This window comes from Planococcus citri, chromosome 2, assembly GCF_950023065.1.
Source record: "Planococcus citri chromosome 2, ihPlaCitr1.1, whole genome shotgun sequence".
Taxonomy (NCBI): Eukaryota; Metazoa; Arthropoda; class Insecta; order Hemiptera; family Pseudococcidae; genus Planococcus; species Planococcus citri.
The window spans coordinates 23,831,929-23,845,970 of record NC_088678.1 but is presented as its reverse complement, the minus strand read 5'-3'; positions in this window follow the sequence as shown (position 1 = coordinate 23,845,970).

The window sequence follows — 14,042 nt, the reverse complement described above, 5'->3', positions numbered from 1 at the left end:
ATAATAACTAACGAACGTATGAATGGTAAATAAACATTTTGTGACGTATATACCCCCATTCTTATCAAATCAGAAACTAAGAAGCGAGAAAAGAGAAGTTCCTCCTGTCTTTAATTATTTCAACCTTAGACAGGGAAATTTTTATCATTTCTCGCTTGTTTGTCTGGTGTGTTATTTTCTGAATTAGTTACGTCTTTTTTAAATTGTGGACAGAGGGGAGATGGAAACTTTCTCAGGCTACTTTTACATGAAACCGGTACTATTAATCGTTGGTACAAAAATAGGTAGGTATTTACTTTTTATACGCGCAACGAGAAGTGAAGGAATGTAATTAATGTTTTGGTGTTGTAGGTATCGACTTGTTGATTTTGAATGCATTTTTCAAAACATTTTTTTCTGCATTCTATACGAGTTCATAATGTTTGGTTCTGTGAGGAAAATGGCCCTTATCTCTGATCGTAGGCATCGATAAAATTTCAGCACAAATGAATTAATAAATAATAATTGCGGAAACTAAATAGGTCCTTATTGTTAACGTGCATATTACGTAACACGTATCAATAATCAATTCATGTGTCGAATTCTTTTAATATAGATATTTCGATAGGCTAGATATTATTATGTACTTTTTTTTGCGAAATTAAAAATAGCCCAATCAATTGGTCTCACTCAATACGAATATCAAACGTGCCTAATCCGGAAATGAAAGGAGCAAGAAGGACTACAAAAACCAAATTCTCGACAATGTTTTCCAAAATTCAATTCCTTCAATTTTGAGATATATATGTGAATAATATATCTACTAATCGCCTTATTTTCTGATCTGGCCCATTCCAAGATCACAATGCTCCCTTCTACATTAAATCAACATCTGATAAAAAAAAAATTGAATATGTTATGTAACGTGATGTTTGGAATGGAATGGGAAGAATCTAAAGGCTCTGAACTGAACAGAAATTTGATCTCATTTTTGGCACTTGACCTTTACCCTGTTTCTAGTGCTCTCAACTTGAAGTTCATAGTGAGAAATGGGGACTGATTGGGAGCTGGTCAATTGGTCAAATATTGACATTATATATCAGCAGATACTTAGGTATTTTTATTGTCGAGCAAGTAACTAAATATCTATATAATTTTTCATTGATGTTTTTTTCCTTCAAGAAACTAGAATATCTGGCATTATTAAAGAATATGGCTCAACATTTTCACAAATCTAGATCTCCCGATCATCTTTGAAAAGTTCCACCTCTCTTCATGATTGAAATTTGAAATCAAAAAATCGATTTTAAAAATATGAGTATTGCTCTCTGGGAAGAAAAACGTATAATTTTAAAGACTAACAAAACCAATGAAAGCGATAATTTAAAAAAATCTATTTTTGGAATTTGATTAGGGTGGGTCATTCCATGTCAACTCAACCAAAAAAAGGCGATTTTGAAAGTCATGTCTTTCGATTTCGCTCAAATTTTTGTTACAATATCTACCCATCCAGTAAGTAAGAAAGCCGCAATCAGTTTGGTCCCAGCCCCCTCAGGGGGCGGGTGGGGGGGGCTTCAATTATTTTCACTTTGTTTCGAACTTTCGTACTCAACTTCAGCAGCCCATTCCTCTGAAACTATGATACTTTGATCAAAACTGATTTCACAGTTCGAAAGGGCATTGAATTTTGAACTTTTCAAGTATTTTGAAATTTTCAAAAGTTGAAAGTTGAACTTTCAATTTGAAAGTTCAAATTTCAAAATGGCGCTGTAAGTGGGAGCTACCATTTAAAATTTTGAAAAAATTTCCATAGATGTACATTTTGATACTTTTTTGAAATAATTTAGGTTTCGAGATGGGACTCTTGACGGAAGGGGAGCACCCCCACCCCCAATTTTGATAGGACTCCATCCACGGCCCCCAGAACCTCCCAAAAGGGGGTGAAAGTTCAAAAAAGTGTTTTGTTCGTGCAACACATGGAAAAATATGTTTTTGGTGACGCTGAACACGAATATGACGTCAGATTTTTGATTGGACCTCATCCACGGCCCCCAACAATTCTTTTGGACTTTTACTTAGTGGGGGAGGTTCTGGGGGCCATAGGTGAGGTCGATTTAAAAAACGATGGCTATATTCGTGTTCAGCGATATCGAAAAAATACTATTTCATGTGTCACACGAATGTAACAATTTGTTTTCAGGTTACCCCCTTGGGGAGGTGCTGGGGGCCGTGGATGGGTCCAATCAAAAATATGACGTCATATTCGTGTTCAGCGTCACCAAAAACATATTATTCCATGTGTCGCACGAAGAAAACACTTTTTTGAACTTTTACCCCCTTTGGGGAGGAGCTGGGGGCCGTGGATGGGGTCCTATCAAAAATCTAACGTCATATTCGTGTTCAGCGTCGCCAAAAACATACAATTCGATATATCACATGCTCCAGATTTTCTTTCGAAAATTTCACCCAAAATTGGGGATGGGGGTGCTCCCCCTCCGTCAAGAGTCCCATCTCAAAACCTAAATATTTCAAAAAAGTATCAAAATGTACATCTATGGAAATTTTTTCAAAATTTTAAATGGTAGCTCCCACTTACAGCGCCATTTTGAAATTTGAACTTTCAAATTGAAAGTTCAACTTTCAACTTCTGAAAATTTCAAAATACTTAAAAAGTTCAAAATTCAATGTTCTTTCGAACTGTGAAATCAGTTTTGAATTTTTGATCAAAGTATCATAGTTTTGGAGGAGTGGGCTGCTGAAGTCGAGAACCTCAAAACAATGTGAAAATAATGGGAGCCCCCCCACCCGCCCCCTGAGGGGGCTGGGACCAAACTGATCGCGGATTTCTTACTTACTGGGTGGGTAGATATTGTAAAAAAAATTTGAGCGAAATCGAAGGACATGACCCAAAAACGTTGGTTGAGTTGACATGGAATGACCCGGTATCTTATTTTTAATCATGACTGACTTTTGATCAGGAGGTCTTAACTAAAATTGATTTTACATCTTTATGATCGATCATAGAAGATCAAAAATCACAAATACATAAATTGATTTGAAGGTTTTTTGATTTCGAACATAACTGATCATTTGAATCAAAAATTGTAAACAAATCAATTTTTTTAAAGATTCGATTTGTTGATTTTGGATCATGATCGACTTTTGACGAGGAAGCTCAAAGCTACCTGCAATTAATTTTTAATTTTGAAGATGATCGATGATATGAGGTTGAAAATCACAATGAATCAATTTTTGGTGTTTTATTCATTGTTTTTAAGTGTTTTTTTTTTTTTTTTTTTTTACTTAATTGATCACGTTAACTCGAAAATTACAAGTAAATCAATTTTTTAAGGTCCTGTTAACCTGTTTTCAAGTTTTCCCTTTTTTTCCAATACCTACAACTCAAAATTGTGATGAAACCAAGCATTTTTTTTAGGGGGAAAATGTAGGTAAGTAAGTATTAGGTAAACATCGAACAAAACTTGTGAATAAGCTAAAAATTTCTGATATCAGTGTACTTGACATTGATGGATTTTTTGTTGGATCCACAGTTTTTGAAATTATTTCACCAACGATTCATTCTTGAGGTGTTAAAATTTTTGCACAGAAGGTATTTTTCAGCATGAAATATTGATTTCAACAGAAAACTATGGCAATTGTCCGAGAAAAAAAAAATACCAGAATTAAAATGATGGAGTTTAAAATTTCCTTTTCGCTACAAACGGTTAGTTTCTGTTTTTCGGTATGTAGATTACAGTGGATCGCCCAAAATTCAGCAGAGACTTTCATTTTGAGTTGAAAGTTATTCAGAAAAATGTTTAGCCCCGCAGGTGCCCCTGAAAGAAAGAAATGTGCACTCGAAGAAAGGACATTTTTGAAAAAAATCGCGGTTTTTCAGCTTCTGTGATTACTCAACCTGTTTTGGGAAAAATACCCCAGTCCAAAATGAAAGTATTTGAGATTCTGCGTCGACCTAGGATACTTCTATCAAAATTCAAGACCATTTTTAAGGCTCTATACTCATCTACTGAGCGGTTAAAAATTTGCAATCACTTATTTTTGGACAAATTTGTGTTTTGAAATTTTTCTTCGTTAATATTTCGCTTTAGCCAAAATATTGAAAAATATCTTTCGTGAGACTTAGAAAATATTTTGAAACGTAGTAGTGCCAATTTTTCGGTCATTACTGCCAATTTCCAAAAAAAAATTTAAAATAGCTAAAAACTTACAATGTGAATTGTAATTTGATTGGTCAATGCATTCCAGTATCTTTCTTTTAAGACAAAAGCAACAGCAATCCAAGCGAGAATGCGAATTCGCGAACTGCACGTTTGCATAATCGCTGAATAGATGAAGGTGGTACCTATTGAGTCGTTTAGTTTGATAGATTGGGAGAAATAAGAATTTATCAGCATCATGGTGTGAAGTATGCAAAATTTTTAAAATCTGCGACTGAAACAAAAACATTTGCGAAGGATTGATTGCACGACGTCTTATCTCAGACATGCAAATTTCTAAAATATAAAAATCCTGTATTCTCAGTAGACTTATGCACACTTTATACTCGTAGTTTTCTGATTCATTCAATTCGAAATGAAATTTGTACTCGTATGAGTTTCATCAAGAACTACTAGTAGGTACAGGGTGCCCAGAAATATCGAGTACCCCTAAAAAAGTTTTCTACTAAAATACTTCGGTTAGTCACGGTGAATGATAATAATGATAGCACATGATTGGTTGTTGGACTGGAGAGATAACATTCCACCAATCATATGCATCTATTTCACGTTGCCAACCTATTTTTTTAATGAAAAACTTTCTTAGGGGTACTCGATATTTCTGGGCACCCTGTACTTCTACCCACCTATTATACGAATTAAGCTCTTATTTCGTTTGGTCTGAACTCATGGTTTGTTAACGGATATTCATTGATACATCACCTTTGAAAAAATACCTCCTTCAGGCACCTCTTCTATAATTTTTTCGTTCTATAGCACAAACCTACAATGTTAAAGAAAATTTTCAGCTTAAAAAAATCATCTCAGTGAACCTTCAGACAATAACTTGGGTTAATTCTTGACTTTTCTGCGAATAAGAAACACATGTTAGGAGTGAAGTCCACGAGAAGCATTGACGTCAGTAAACTTTACCTAATCAAATGTACTTACGGGGGAATTTTTAATTAGGTAGCCGTTGATGTTATGTAAAATTTTGGGAATTCTAGAAGGAATAAAAACTTCTCTAATGACATCATCGGCGACTTTTAACAACCAGATGATCAATTTGTCAACTTTTATCGAAATTCGAAAGAAAAATTTAATCGTCTTTGATTCATCGTCACGTGTAAAAAATTTTCACGTTTAATCAATACGATACCAATACCATGGGTACTCACTTATTACGTGAGCACAAACGATTGCATTTTCGACGAGATAATTAAACGTATAAATATAAATCGGTTATGTATTATTTTAATATTTGGGTCGTATAAATTTATTAAAATAGCATTTGAACATGTTGCTGTGTGTAACTGCGACGTTGCATATAATCTGCTTAGAAAAGCATTTTGTGAAATTTCACGTAATATTCGGTTATGTCGAGTAGGCTAAAAGTAATCCTTTCGTTTAGCTTTTATGACCGGGTAAAGTTTTAAACAGCCTTTGAACTAATTTCGCTAGCCATTGGGGTAAGTTTATAGTACGTTGGAATTTTGATAAATTATAAAATACCTATACAAGTTGAAAAACCTAAAGGCACAGATGGAATGTATCTGCGAGGCTTTTCGCAGCAACCTTGTTGTGTACACACGTGGTTATTAAATTTCCGCGATAACAAGCACCAAAAAGGTGTAGAAAGTTGCTTTTTGCATTGAATTTTACGTAGGTATAACCTTATAGGTTCCGTCGTCGTGTGTCGTTGCATGGTGAACTACGATGAAAATTTACCATGTTTGCGGGTTAATTTAAAAATAATTCGAGACCGCGCGGTAGCGTGGCTTTCAGATTTAATCGAGCAGAAGTAATAATTTGTTTTTCCTTACCTTTTTTTTTGTTTTAATGACGGTAATTATCATTTTTCAAAATTTTTCCCTCGACGGTGGGTAACCGAGAAGGGTTCAATTAGTGGTTTTTTTTTCGTACTTAGTCGAATGATGAACTCTAATAATGAATCGTTTAGTGTGAGAAAAAAATTGTGTTACGAATTCAAAGGTAGGTATCTACTTAGTTGATTTAAAAATAACTCGAATGAAATTAAAGAAAAATAATAAATAAAAAAATGAGTTCAAAGTTTTATTGATTCGCATGTATGGGAATTAGGTATTGTATTCTTAGTAATGTACCTAATAATACAACGTTTATTTGTTTCGGCTCATTTATAAATTGGTCGACAATAAACGTTCAGCTTGTATACTTTACCCATGTTGAATCTACCTAGGTTGGTAAAAGGAAGGTAGCTAGGTACTGGTACATATAAGTTATAAATTTCCTTATCGTGATACAAACGCATATTTCGGAGTATATAAATATAAATTATGGTTTACGAAAATATGTACCTACTCTGCTATAATTACGCATCGAATAAACAGCCTAATTGTGAACTTGGTGGCACGAATCATTTTATGTGATATTAAACAAATTTTTTTCCTAACTCGAGTGTGTATAGCCTACAGTTTGAAAGACGACGATAGCTTGGTGAATTTTAAGTGGTGCTTTTGTACGTTGCCATTTCGCCGTGGCGAACTGGCGACCCTTTGTGAAACTGAAGCTTTAAAATAGGTCTACGGCATAAAAGCGTGTGTTTCAAATAACAACACGAAAATGTGAAGCTGGTTCGTAAATTTCATCCTACTACAACAGATGAGAGCGTAGAAAATTAGCGAGTAGAATTGCATATTGGCGCCAGTCACTATAGATGCGGCATTGCGGCCTGCATAGTAAATTCATTCGGTAAACTACCATATAGCTTTTATTAAATTGAAAACAAATTTTTTACCCTTTAAACGTGTCTATGTCTGGAGAGTTTATGTAGAAATTTAAGAGAAAAATTTCTCAATTTTAAATGTCTGTATTTTAATCGAGAATAATGAAGGGTTTTTCGTTCAGGGACGATGTACTCGTGTGTTTAGCCGATGAGAGTTTTAAGTCACATATTATTATGCACGTTCCTTTATTATAACACTGCAGTTGTTCATTTTTATTTTTTTCGTTTACGAATTCGTCTTCACTTGATTTTGAGTCGTTTAATTAACGAGAATTATACTATTAAAATGAATTGTGCGCAAAAAAAGGAGACAGTTTCTTTGTCCTTCACTTACGATAACGAGATTGAGAAATAAATAGTCAAAAGTTACAATTTTGAAAAATGGTGTCGTATGATCAGTTTTCTCTATCAAATCGCAATCTATTTTCATTCTGCTAGCCACTCAACGATCGCGATCATGCAAGGCTCCTATAAAATACTCAAAATAAACCTATTCTCGAAGTACTCAAAGACTGCAAAAATTCCCTAAAGACCTCCGTCTCATAGTCGGGGAGCCCGCTTAAAGATCTATTGCAGCCCCCCCCCGGTCGATCATCCGGGACAAATTTTTTCTTAAAGGAGTAGTCCTAAGGAACACTTCTAGCCCTTGTACTAGAAAAAAAAGGTGGCCCTACTTACAAAATGGCGGCCATTTTGATTGACAGGTCAGCCAAAATCGTAGATTTCGCGTTTCAACATAGGACTTGCACAAAATTTTTCAAATTGTACAAAGGTACCCCTTAAGCGATGACTTATTTTTATGCTGACATCGCTGAGGAAACCTCCGGGTCAAACCCGGAGGTTTCCTCAGTGATGTCAGCACGTAAAATTAATGTACTGACATCACTAAGGAAACCTCCGGGTTATGTTAAGTTAACAAGTAAAATTAAAATACTGACATCACTGAGGAAACCTCCGGGTGCTGACATGGACCCGGAGGTTTCCTCAGTGAAGTCAGCACCCGGAGGTTTCCTCAGTGATGTCAGTTCTCGAGGGTAAGATCGAAAGATCAGGTGAAAATTTATCACCTATAAGAATTTCAAGTGCTAAAGTGCGTTTTTTGATTTTTGGTGAATTTTTGAAAATCAAATTTAGGCCAAAAATGAGGGAAAAAAATCAAAATTTTACCAAATTGACCAAGAAAGCTGAAATTTGGGATACACCCTATTTTCGACAGGCCGAATCGATTGGAAACTATTTCAAACCGTTTTGAGCAGTTCTGGAGCCTCCAGCAGATTTTTGAAACTCGAAATTCCCTCAAAATTTCACCAAAATGGAGTTGGAAAGCTGAAATTAATTCTGCAAACTAATTTCAATGCGCTACGAAGTACTGCAGGTGAATTTCAAGTCGTTTTGGAGCCTCCGGCGACTTTTGGAAAATTACGAGAGCCTCCATCAGATTGTTGAAACTTTGAATTTTCAAAAAATTTTATCAAATTGAGATGGAAAGCTGAAATTTACTCTACACTCCAATTTTAACACCCTTTGAAGACGACTTCAGGTGGGTTCAAATCAATTTGTAGCCTCCAGCGACTATTTGAATACTACTGGAGCCTCCAGTAGATTTTTGAAACTTGGAATTTTTCAAAATTTTATTAAATGGAGATGAAAAGCCGAAATTCATTCTGCAAACTATAATTTTAATACGCTACGAAGTCGACTGCAGGTGGATTTTAAGTTGTTTTGAAGTTTCCAGCTACTTTTTGGAAATTTCAATTTTCCAAAAAACACCATACTACCTCTCAAAAAGTCGCTGGAGGCTCCAAAACGATTTGAAATCTACCAGCAGACGACTTCGTAGCGTATTGAAATTAGTTTGCAGAATAAATTTTTACTTTCCATCACCGTTTGATGAAATTTTTAGGAAATTTGATGTTTCAAAAATCTATTGAAAGCTCCAGTAATTTTCAAAAAATCGCTAGATGCTCCAAAACGACTTGAAATCCAAATTTCGGCTATCCAACTGCATTTGATGAAATTTTGCGGGAATTTCGAGATTCGAAAATCTACTGGAGACTCCAGAACTGCTCAAAACGCTTTGAAACAGTTTCCAATCGATTTGGCATGTCGAAAATAGGGTGTATCCCAAATTTCAGCTTTCTTGGTCAATTTGGTGAAATTTTGATTTTTTCCCTCATTTTTGGCCTTGAGGCCACTTTTTCTTTGAGTACAAGGGTTAGAAATGATCCTTAGGACTCCCTCTTAAAGAAAAAAGTCGTTCCGGTAGATCGCGGGTGGGGGGGGGGTGCAATAGATCCTTAAGCGGGCTCCCCGACCGCCGAGATTCATCATTCACCCTTCTTTAGTCGAGCATCTCGAACCAGTTGCGTATTTAAAACAGACACCCAACCATATGTCTGAGAGCTGACACTTACGAAGTGAAAACGGCAACGAGATAAAACTACATACAGTACACCAACAGAGAGTGTGAGAGAGGGAGAAAAAAAGAGAGAAATAAAACGAAGTCTAACAATTCTGTCTTTTAGTTTAGCACGATACTTCCCTTTGCAGTTGCACTTGCATGACCACAGTCTGTCTTTTTCATCTAGACTTGAACAGGACCACATTCTCTTTCATGGGTTATTGTGTTCTCCCTGGCGCGACAAGCTGGAGGTTTGCAAGTACATACATGTTTGTTCTATCTATTCTATATTTATCAATAATTGGTTATCTTTAGTCTTTACGACGACAGTTGAAGTCAGATTCAGTATCGAGTTTTGTGTTTATGGTGAGATTTCAACCGACGATAGTGCTTCTGTGATACGTGTGCTTCGAATTTTCATCAAACCCAATCCAGCCTAATTGTTGGTGCAGAATCATTGGTAAGTTGGTACCTATTGAATTTTTTGTATGTCAAGTTATTAGTAAAAATCAATCGTCTGAATGTTGAGCTTACCATCTTACTTTCGTCTTGACTTCTGAGTCTCATATTTACCACTTCAGTACCCATTAAAAACACGTGTAGTCCTTAGATAGGTACAGCTTCACTCATGGGTTGGAAGAAGAAATTTATAAAAATAAATTGTTCTAGTTGAACATATTTTCCATGAGTAGATGATTTTATTTCATTAATCATCGATAGTATGTCATTTCATTTTCAACAAAACTCCTAAGTACAAAAAATTTCAGTGACATTGAAATTGAAAAGTTTCAAATTTCCCCCCATTTTTATAAAATGTACAGTACCTGACAGAATATAATTGATGATTATCTCAAAGATTACGAGAATTCTCTTTCGATCGAAATCGACCATTTTATCGATGGGTTTAGGTAACTTTGTATCACGAAATATCTCCTCCATTTTTTACTCCATAGTTCGATTTTCTCTAAATTTCGTAATAAAATTAATAGAGCTGAGATTTTTATGCAGAAATAAATGATGAAAATATGCAAAAATGTCAGTTTGATTGACGTATTCCCGAAAAGGATCGCTTTCGATCTGAAAAACATGGAATTTGTTAATTCAAAACAAAATGAACCCAGTGATCAAAATTCAAAATATACATTTTTATTTTTTAAAAATAGGTAGGCAAAGCAAGTCATTTATAAATTCATAAATTTCTTCGGAAAAAAATTATTCTTGATCACATTTTAGCGCGTGTTTCAATTTTTTGAACAAAAACAGTCTTAAAAATTTTAATTTTTGCAAATTTTCCGTTAATTTGCAGAAACATGCATACTAAAGAATGCTCAAATATACAGAAATATGTACTTAGGTTTTTCTCATAAAATATGCTAAAATATTCAGTTTGGTCTGAACTCTGATTCGTCAGGAAATTTCATGATTCGTGAAGATCTTATTAAATATACACCTTTTTCTAGTCCAAAGAAAAATATGCTAAGCATAAAAATACCAGCTTTAATAATTAATCGTTACTCGTCAGTTATATTCGACTTAGGGCTGCTTAGTAGGTAAGGTACCTATACCTAACCCAAAAAAAAGAAATATTTTTCCATCGAACAGAGCTAAATTGAAAAAGCATATGTACAAAAAATACTTACATCATTAGCCAGAATTTTAAAGGCTTAGGCAACTGCATTTTCCCATTTCTGTTAAATTACCTAAAAGTATTAAAAATTGGGCTGAAATGAAAAAAAAAAATCAAAATTTTACCAAATTAGCTTGGAAATATGAAACGTGGTACATTTATACACTTTACTTTTGATCCCCCTCGCCCCTTCAATTGATTCAAAACGATTTCAAACCGCTTTGAACTTTGAGCAATTCTGGAGCCTTTAGCAGTTTTTATCAAGTTGAAATTTACAGAAAAAATCAGGTTAACCAGGGAGGTAACAATCCCAACCCTCTCAAAAATTTTCGAACCAGTACCGAACAAATGGAAATCGACAGAGGACTTCAAAATACACCACCAGAAAAATTTTTAATGATAAAAATCATTTTTTAATTTTTGATGAATTTTAAAAAATTCAAATTTGAACCAAAAATAGAAAAAAATTAAAATTTTACCAAGTCGATCTAGAAAGCTGAAATTAGGATTGTACCCTATTTTCTACTTCTCAAGTTGATTGGTGGGTGATGAATTTCGGACCATAATTTTTGTATTCTTCAGTTTTCAAAAAAAAAAAAAAAAAAAAAAAAAAACGCTGTGAACCTACTACCAAGAGTGAAAATGAAATTCAGCACCTACAAACTCACATTTACCATCTTGGTGATTCATTCGATTGATTGCACATATTTTCAAATTATTTTTATACCGGTTTAAATCCAAAATTTTCTCCAATTAATTATTTAAAAAACAGAAAACAAAAAAAAATTGAAAAATTGAAATCCGCTGAAGGCTCCAGCATCAACAATCGACTCGAGAGATCAAAAATAGCGTACAGGCAAAATTTTATCTATCTAGAGGTTGAGGTTGATATGATAAAATTTGGGGTTCTCCCAATTTTTGAGCCAAATTAGAATTTTAAAAAATTCGCCAAAATATAGAAAAGTGAATTTCAGCTCTTGAAATTTTGGATGATTTTGTATTTTAAGGTCCTCTCTCGATTACTTTTGTCCGGATGAAACAGTTCTGTGCTATTTGGAATACTTCCTCATTGAGGAAAAACTTTCATTGTTAGAACAGTTTTTTATTAGGACTATTGAGGGTGCTGATAAAGTAGATACCTAATTAAAGTAAGTATAGGTAATTAGCCTAAGGGTCATTGCACGTCAATCGGACCAAGAAGTGGTAGGTGGGTTCGCCGATTTTTTTGGAATTTTTCCTTTGGAAAGACCTTCCGAAGGGATGACCAATGGCGCAAATCGCAGCCCTCTAGCCCATTTTTAACGGCAGCCAGGGGTTGTCAAAGTTTTCAGTGAATCTGAAATATCATCCATTTCAGCAGTGGATTACTCGATAACCGCGATACCTATCAAAATGGAACTTTTTCCAATAGTTAGGGGTTTTGAAAGGCTTTTTGGTGATATCATAAAAATCAGTGTTGCCACTTTTTTTCGTACAAAAAATTAGCTCAAAAAGTTTCAAAACGTAGTTTTTATATCGTTCCGACTCTCAAAAATTCTGAAAAAAATATATTATGAACAACTTTTCATGCTGAACAACATATTAAAAAATTGGGATGGTAACTTGGCTCAAAGTCGATTTAATAAAATTTAAAGTTTGCAAAAAAATTTGCGATTTTTTTATTTAAAACATGAAAACAAGTTTTGATAGGTAAAGTTGACCCATTTGACCCCTAGTTTTACGTATCTGTTGAAAAAGTTGAAAAACCCCTTCCACTCGATGAAATGAACTCCTCACAAAAAAGTCAAAATTCGAAAAAATTCAAAAAATAAACGAATTTTTATTTTTTTGTTGTGAGTGTAATTTTTATCAACTTTTTCATGAAATACGTCAGAAAGAGGTCAAAATAACACAACTGAATAAATTCAAACTTTTTTTGTTGCTTGAAATTGAAAATTGAATTTTTTCAAAATTTGATTTTTTTGTAAAGAGTTCATTTCATCGAGTGAAAGGGGTTTTTCAACTTTTTCAACAGATACGTAAAAATAGGGGTCAAATGGGTCAACTTTACCTATCAAAACTTGTTTTCATGTTTTAAATAAAAAAATCGCAAATTTTTTTGCAAACTTTAAATTTTATTAAATCGACTTTGAGCCAAGTTACCATCCCAATTTTTTAATATGTTGTTCAGCATGAAAAGTTGTCCATAATATATTTTTTTCAGAATTTTTGAGAGTCGGAACGATATAAAAACTACGTTTTGAAACTTTTCGAGCTAATTTTTCGAACGAAAAAAAGTGGCAACACTGATTTTTATGATATCATCAAAAAGCCTTTCAAAACTCCTAACTATGGGAAAATATTCCATTTTGGTAGGTGTCGCGGTTATCGAGTAATCCACTGCTGAAATGGATGATGTTTTAGGTTTACTGAAAACTTTGACACCTCCTGGCTGCCTTTAAAAATGGGCTAGAGGGCTGCGATTTGCGCCATTGGTCATCCCTTCGGAAGGTCTTTCCACAGGAAAAATTCCAAAAAAATCGGCGAACCCACCTACCACTTCTTGGTCCGATTGACGTGCAATGACCCTTAATCGTTTAGATAACAAATCGTTGACCCATGTTTTTTATTTTTATTGCAGTTCGTGAAAAGTCGAGGCATAGAAGAGATAAAGTTGGGTGTTGAAATACGTGCAGTCAACATTCGTGTATGTCCTAAGTAAGTTGTTGATACCTAAACCGAATTTAAACATGTCATCGAGTCAATCTAACCTTTCCAAGAGCGCATCCGCCGAAGAATTCTGGTGTAATACTGAGTTCGAACAAGTGAATTATGTTTGGACAATAAATGATTTGTTTTCTCAGTTCGAATACGATACAACTATTAGTTCTCCTAAGTTCTCAGCTTCAACGAATGATGGATATGAATGGTATTTAGATCTTGAACTTGAAGACGATTACGATGACAGCAATTCTATCTCTCTACTAGTAAACTACATTGGAAGAGGAAATAATAATAAAAACCAAAATATACTCGCGAAATATTTTTTTTCCATTTTGAATAAAGAGCAGGAAG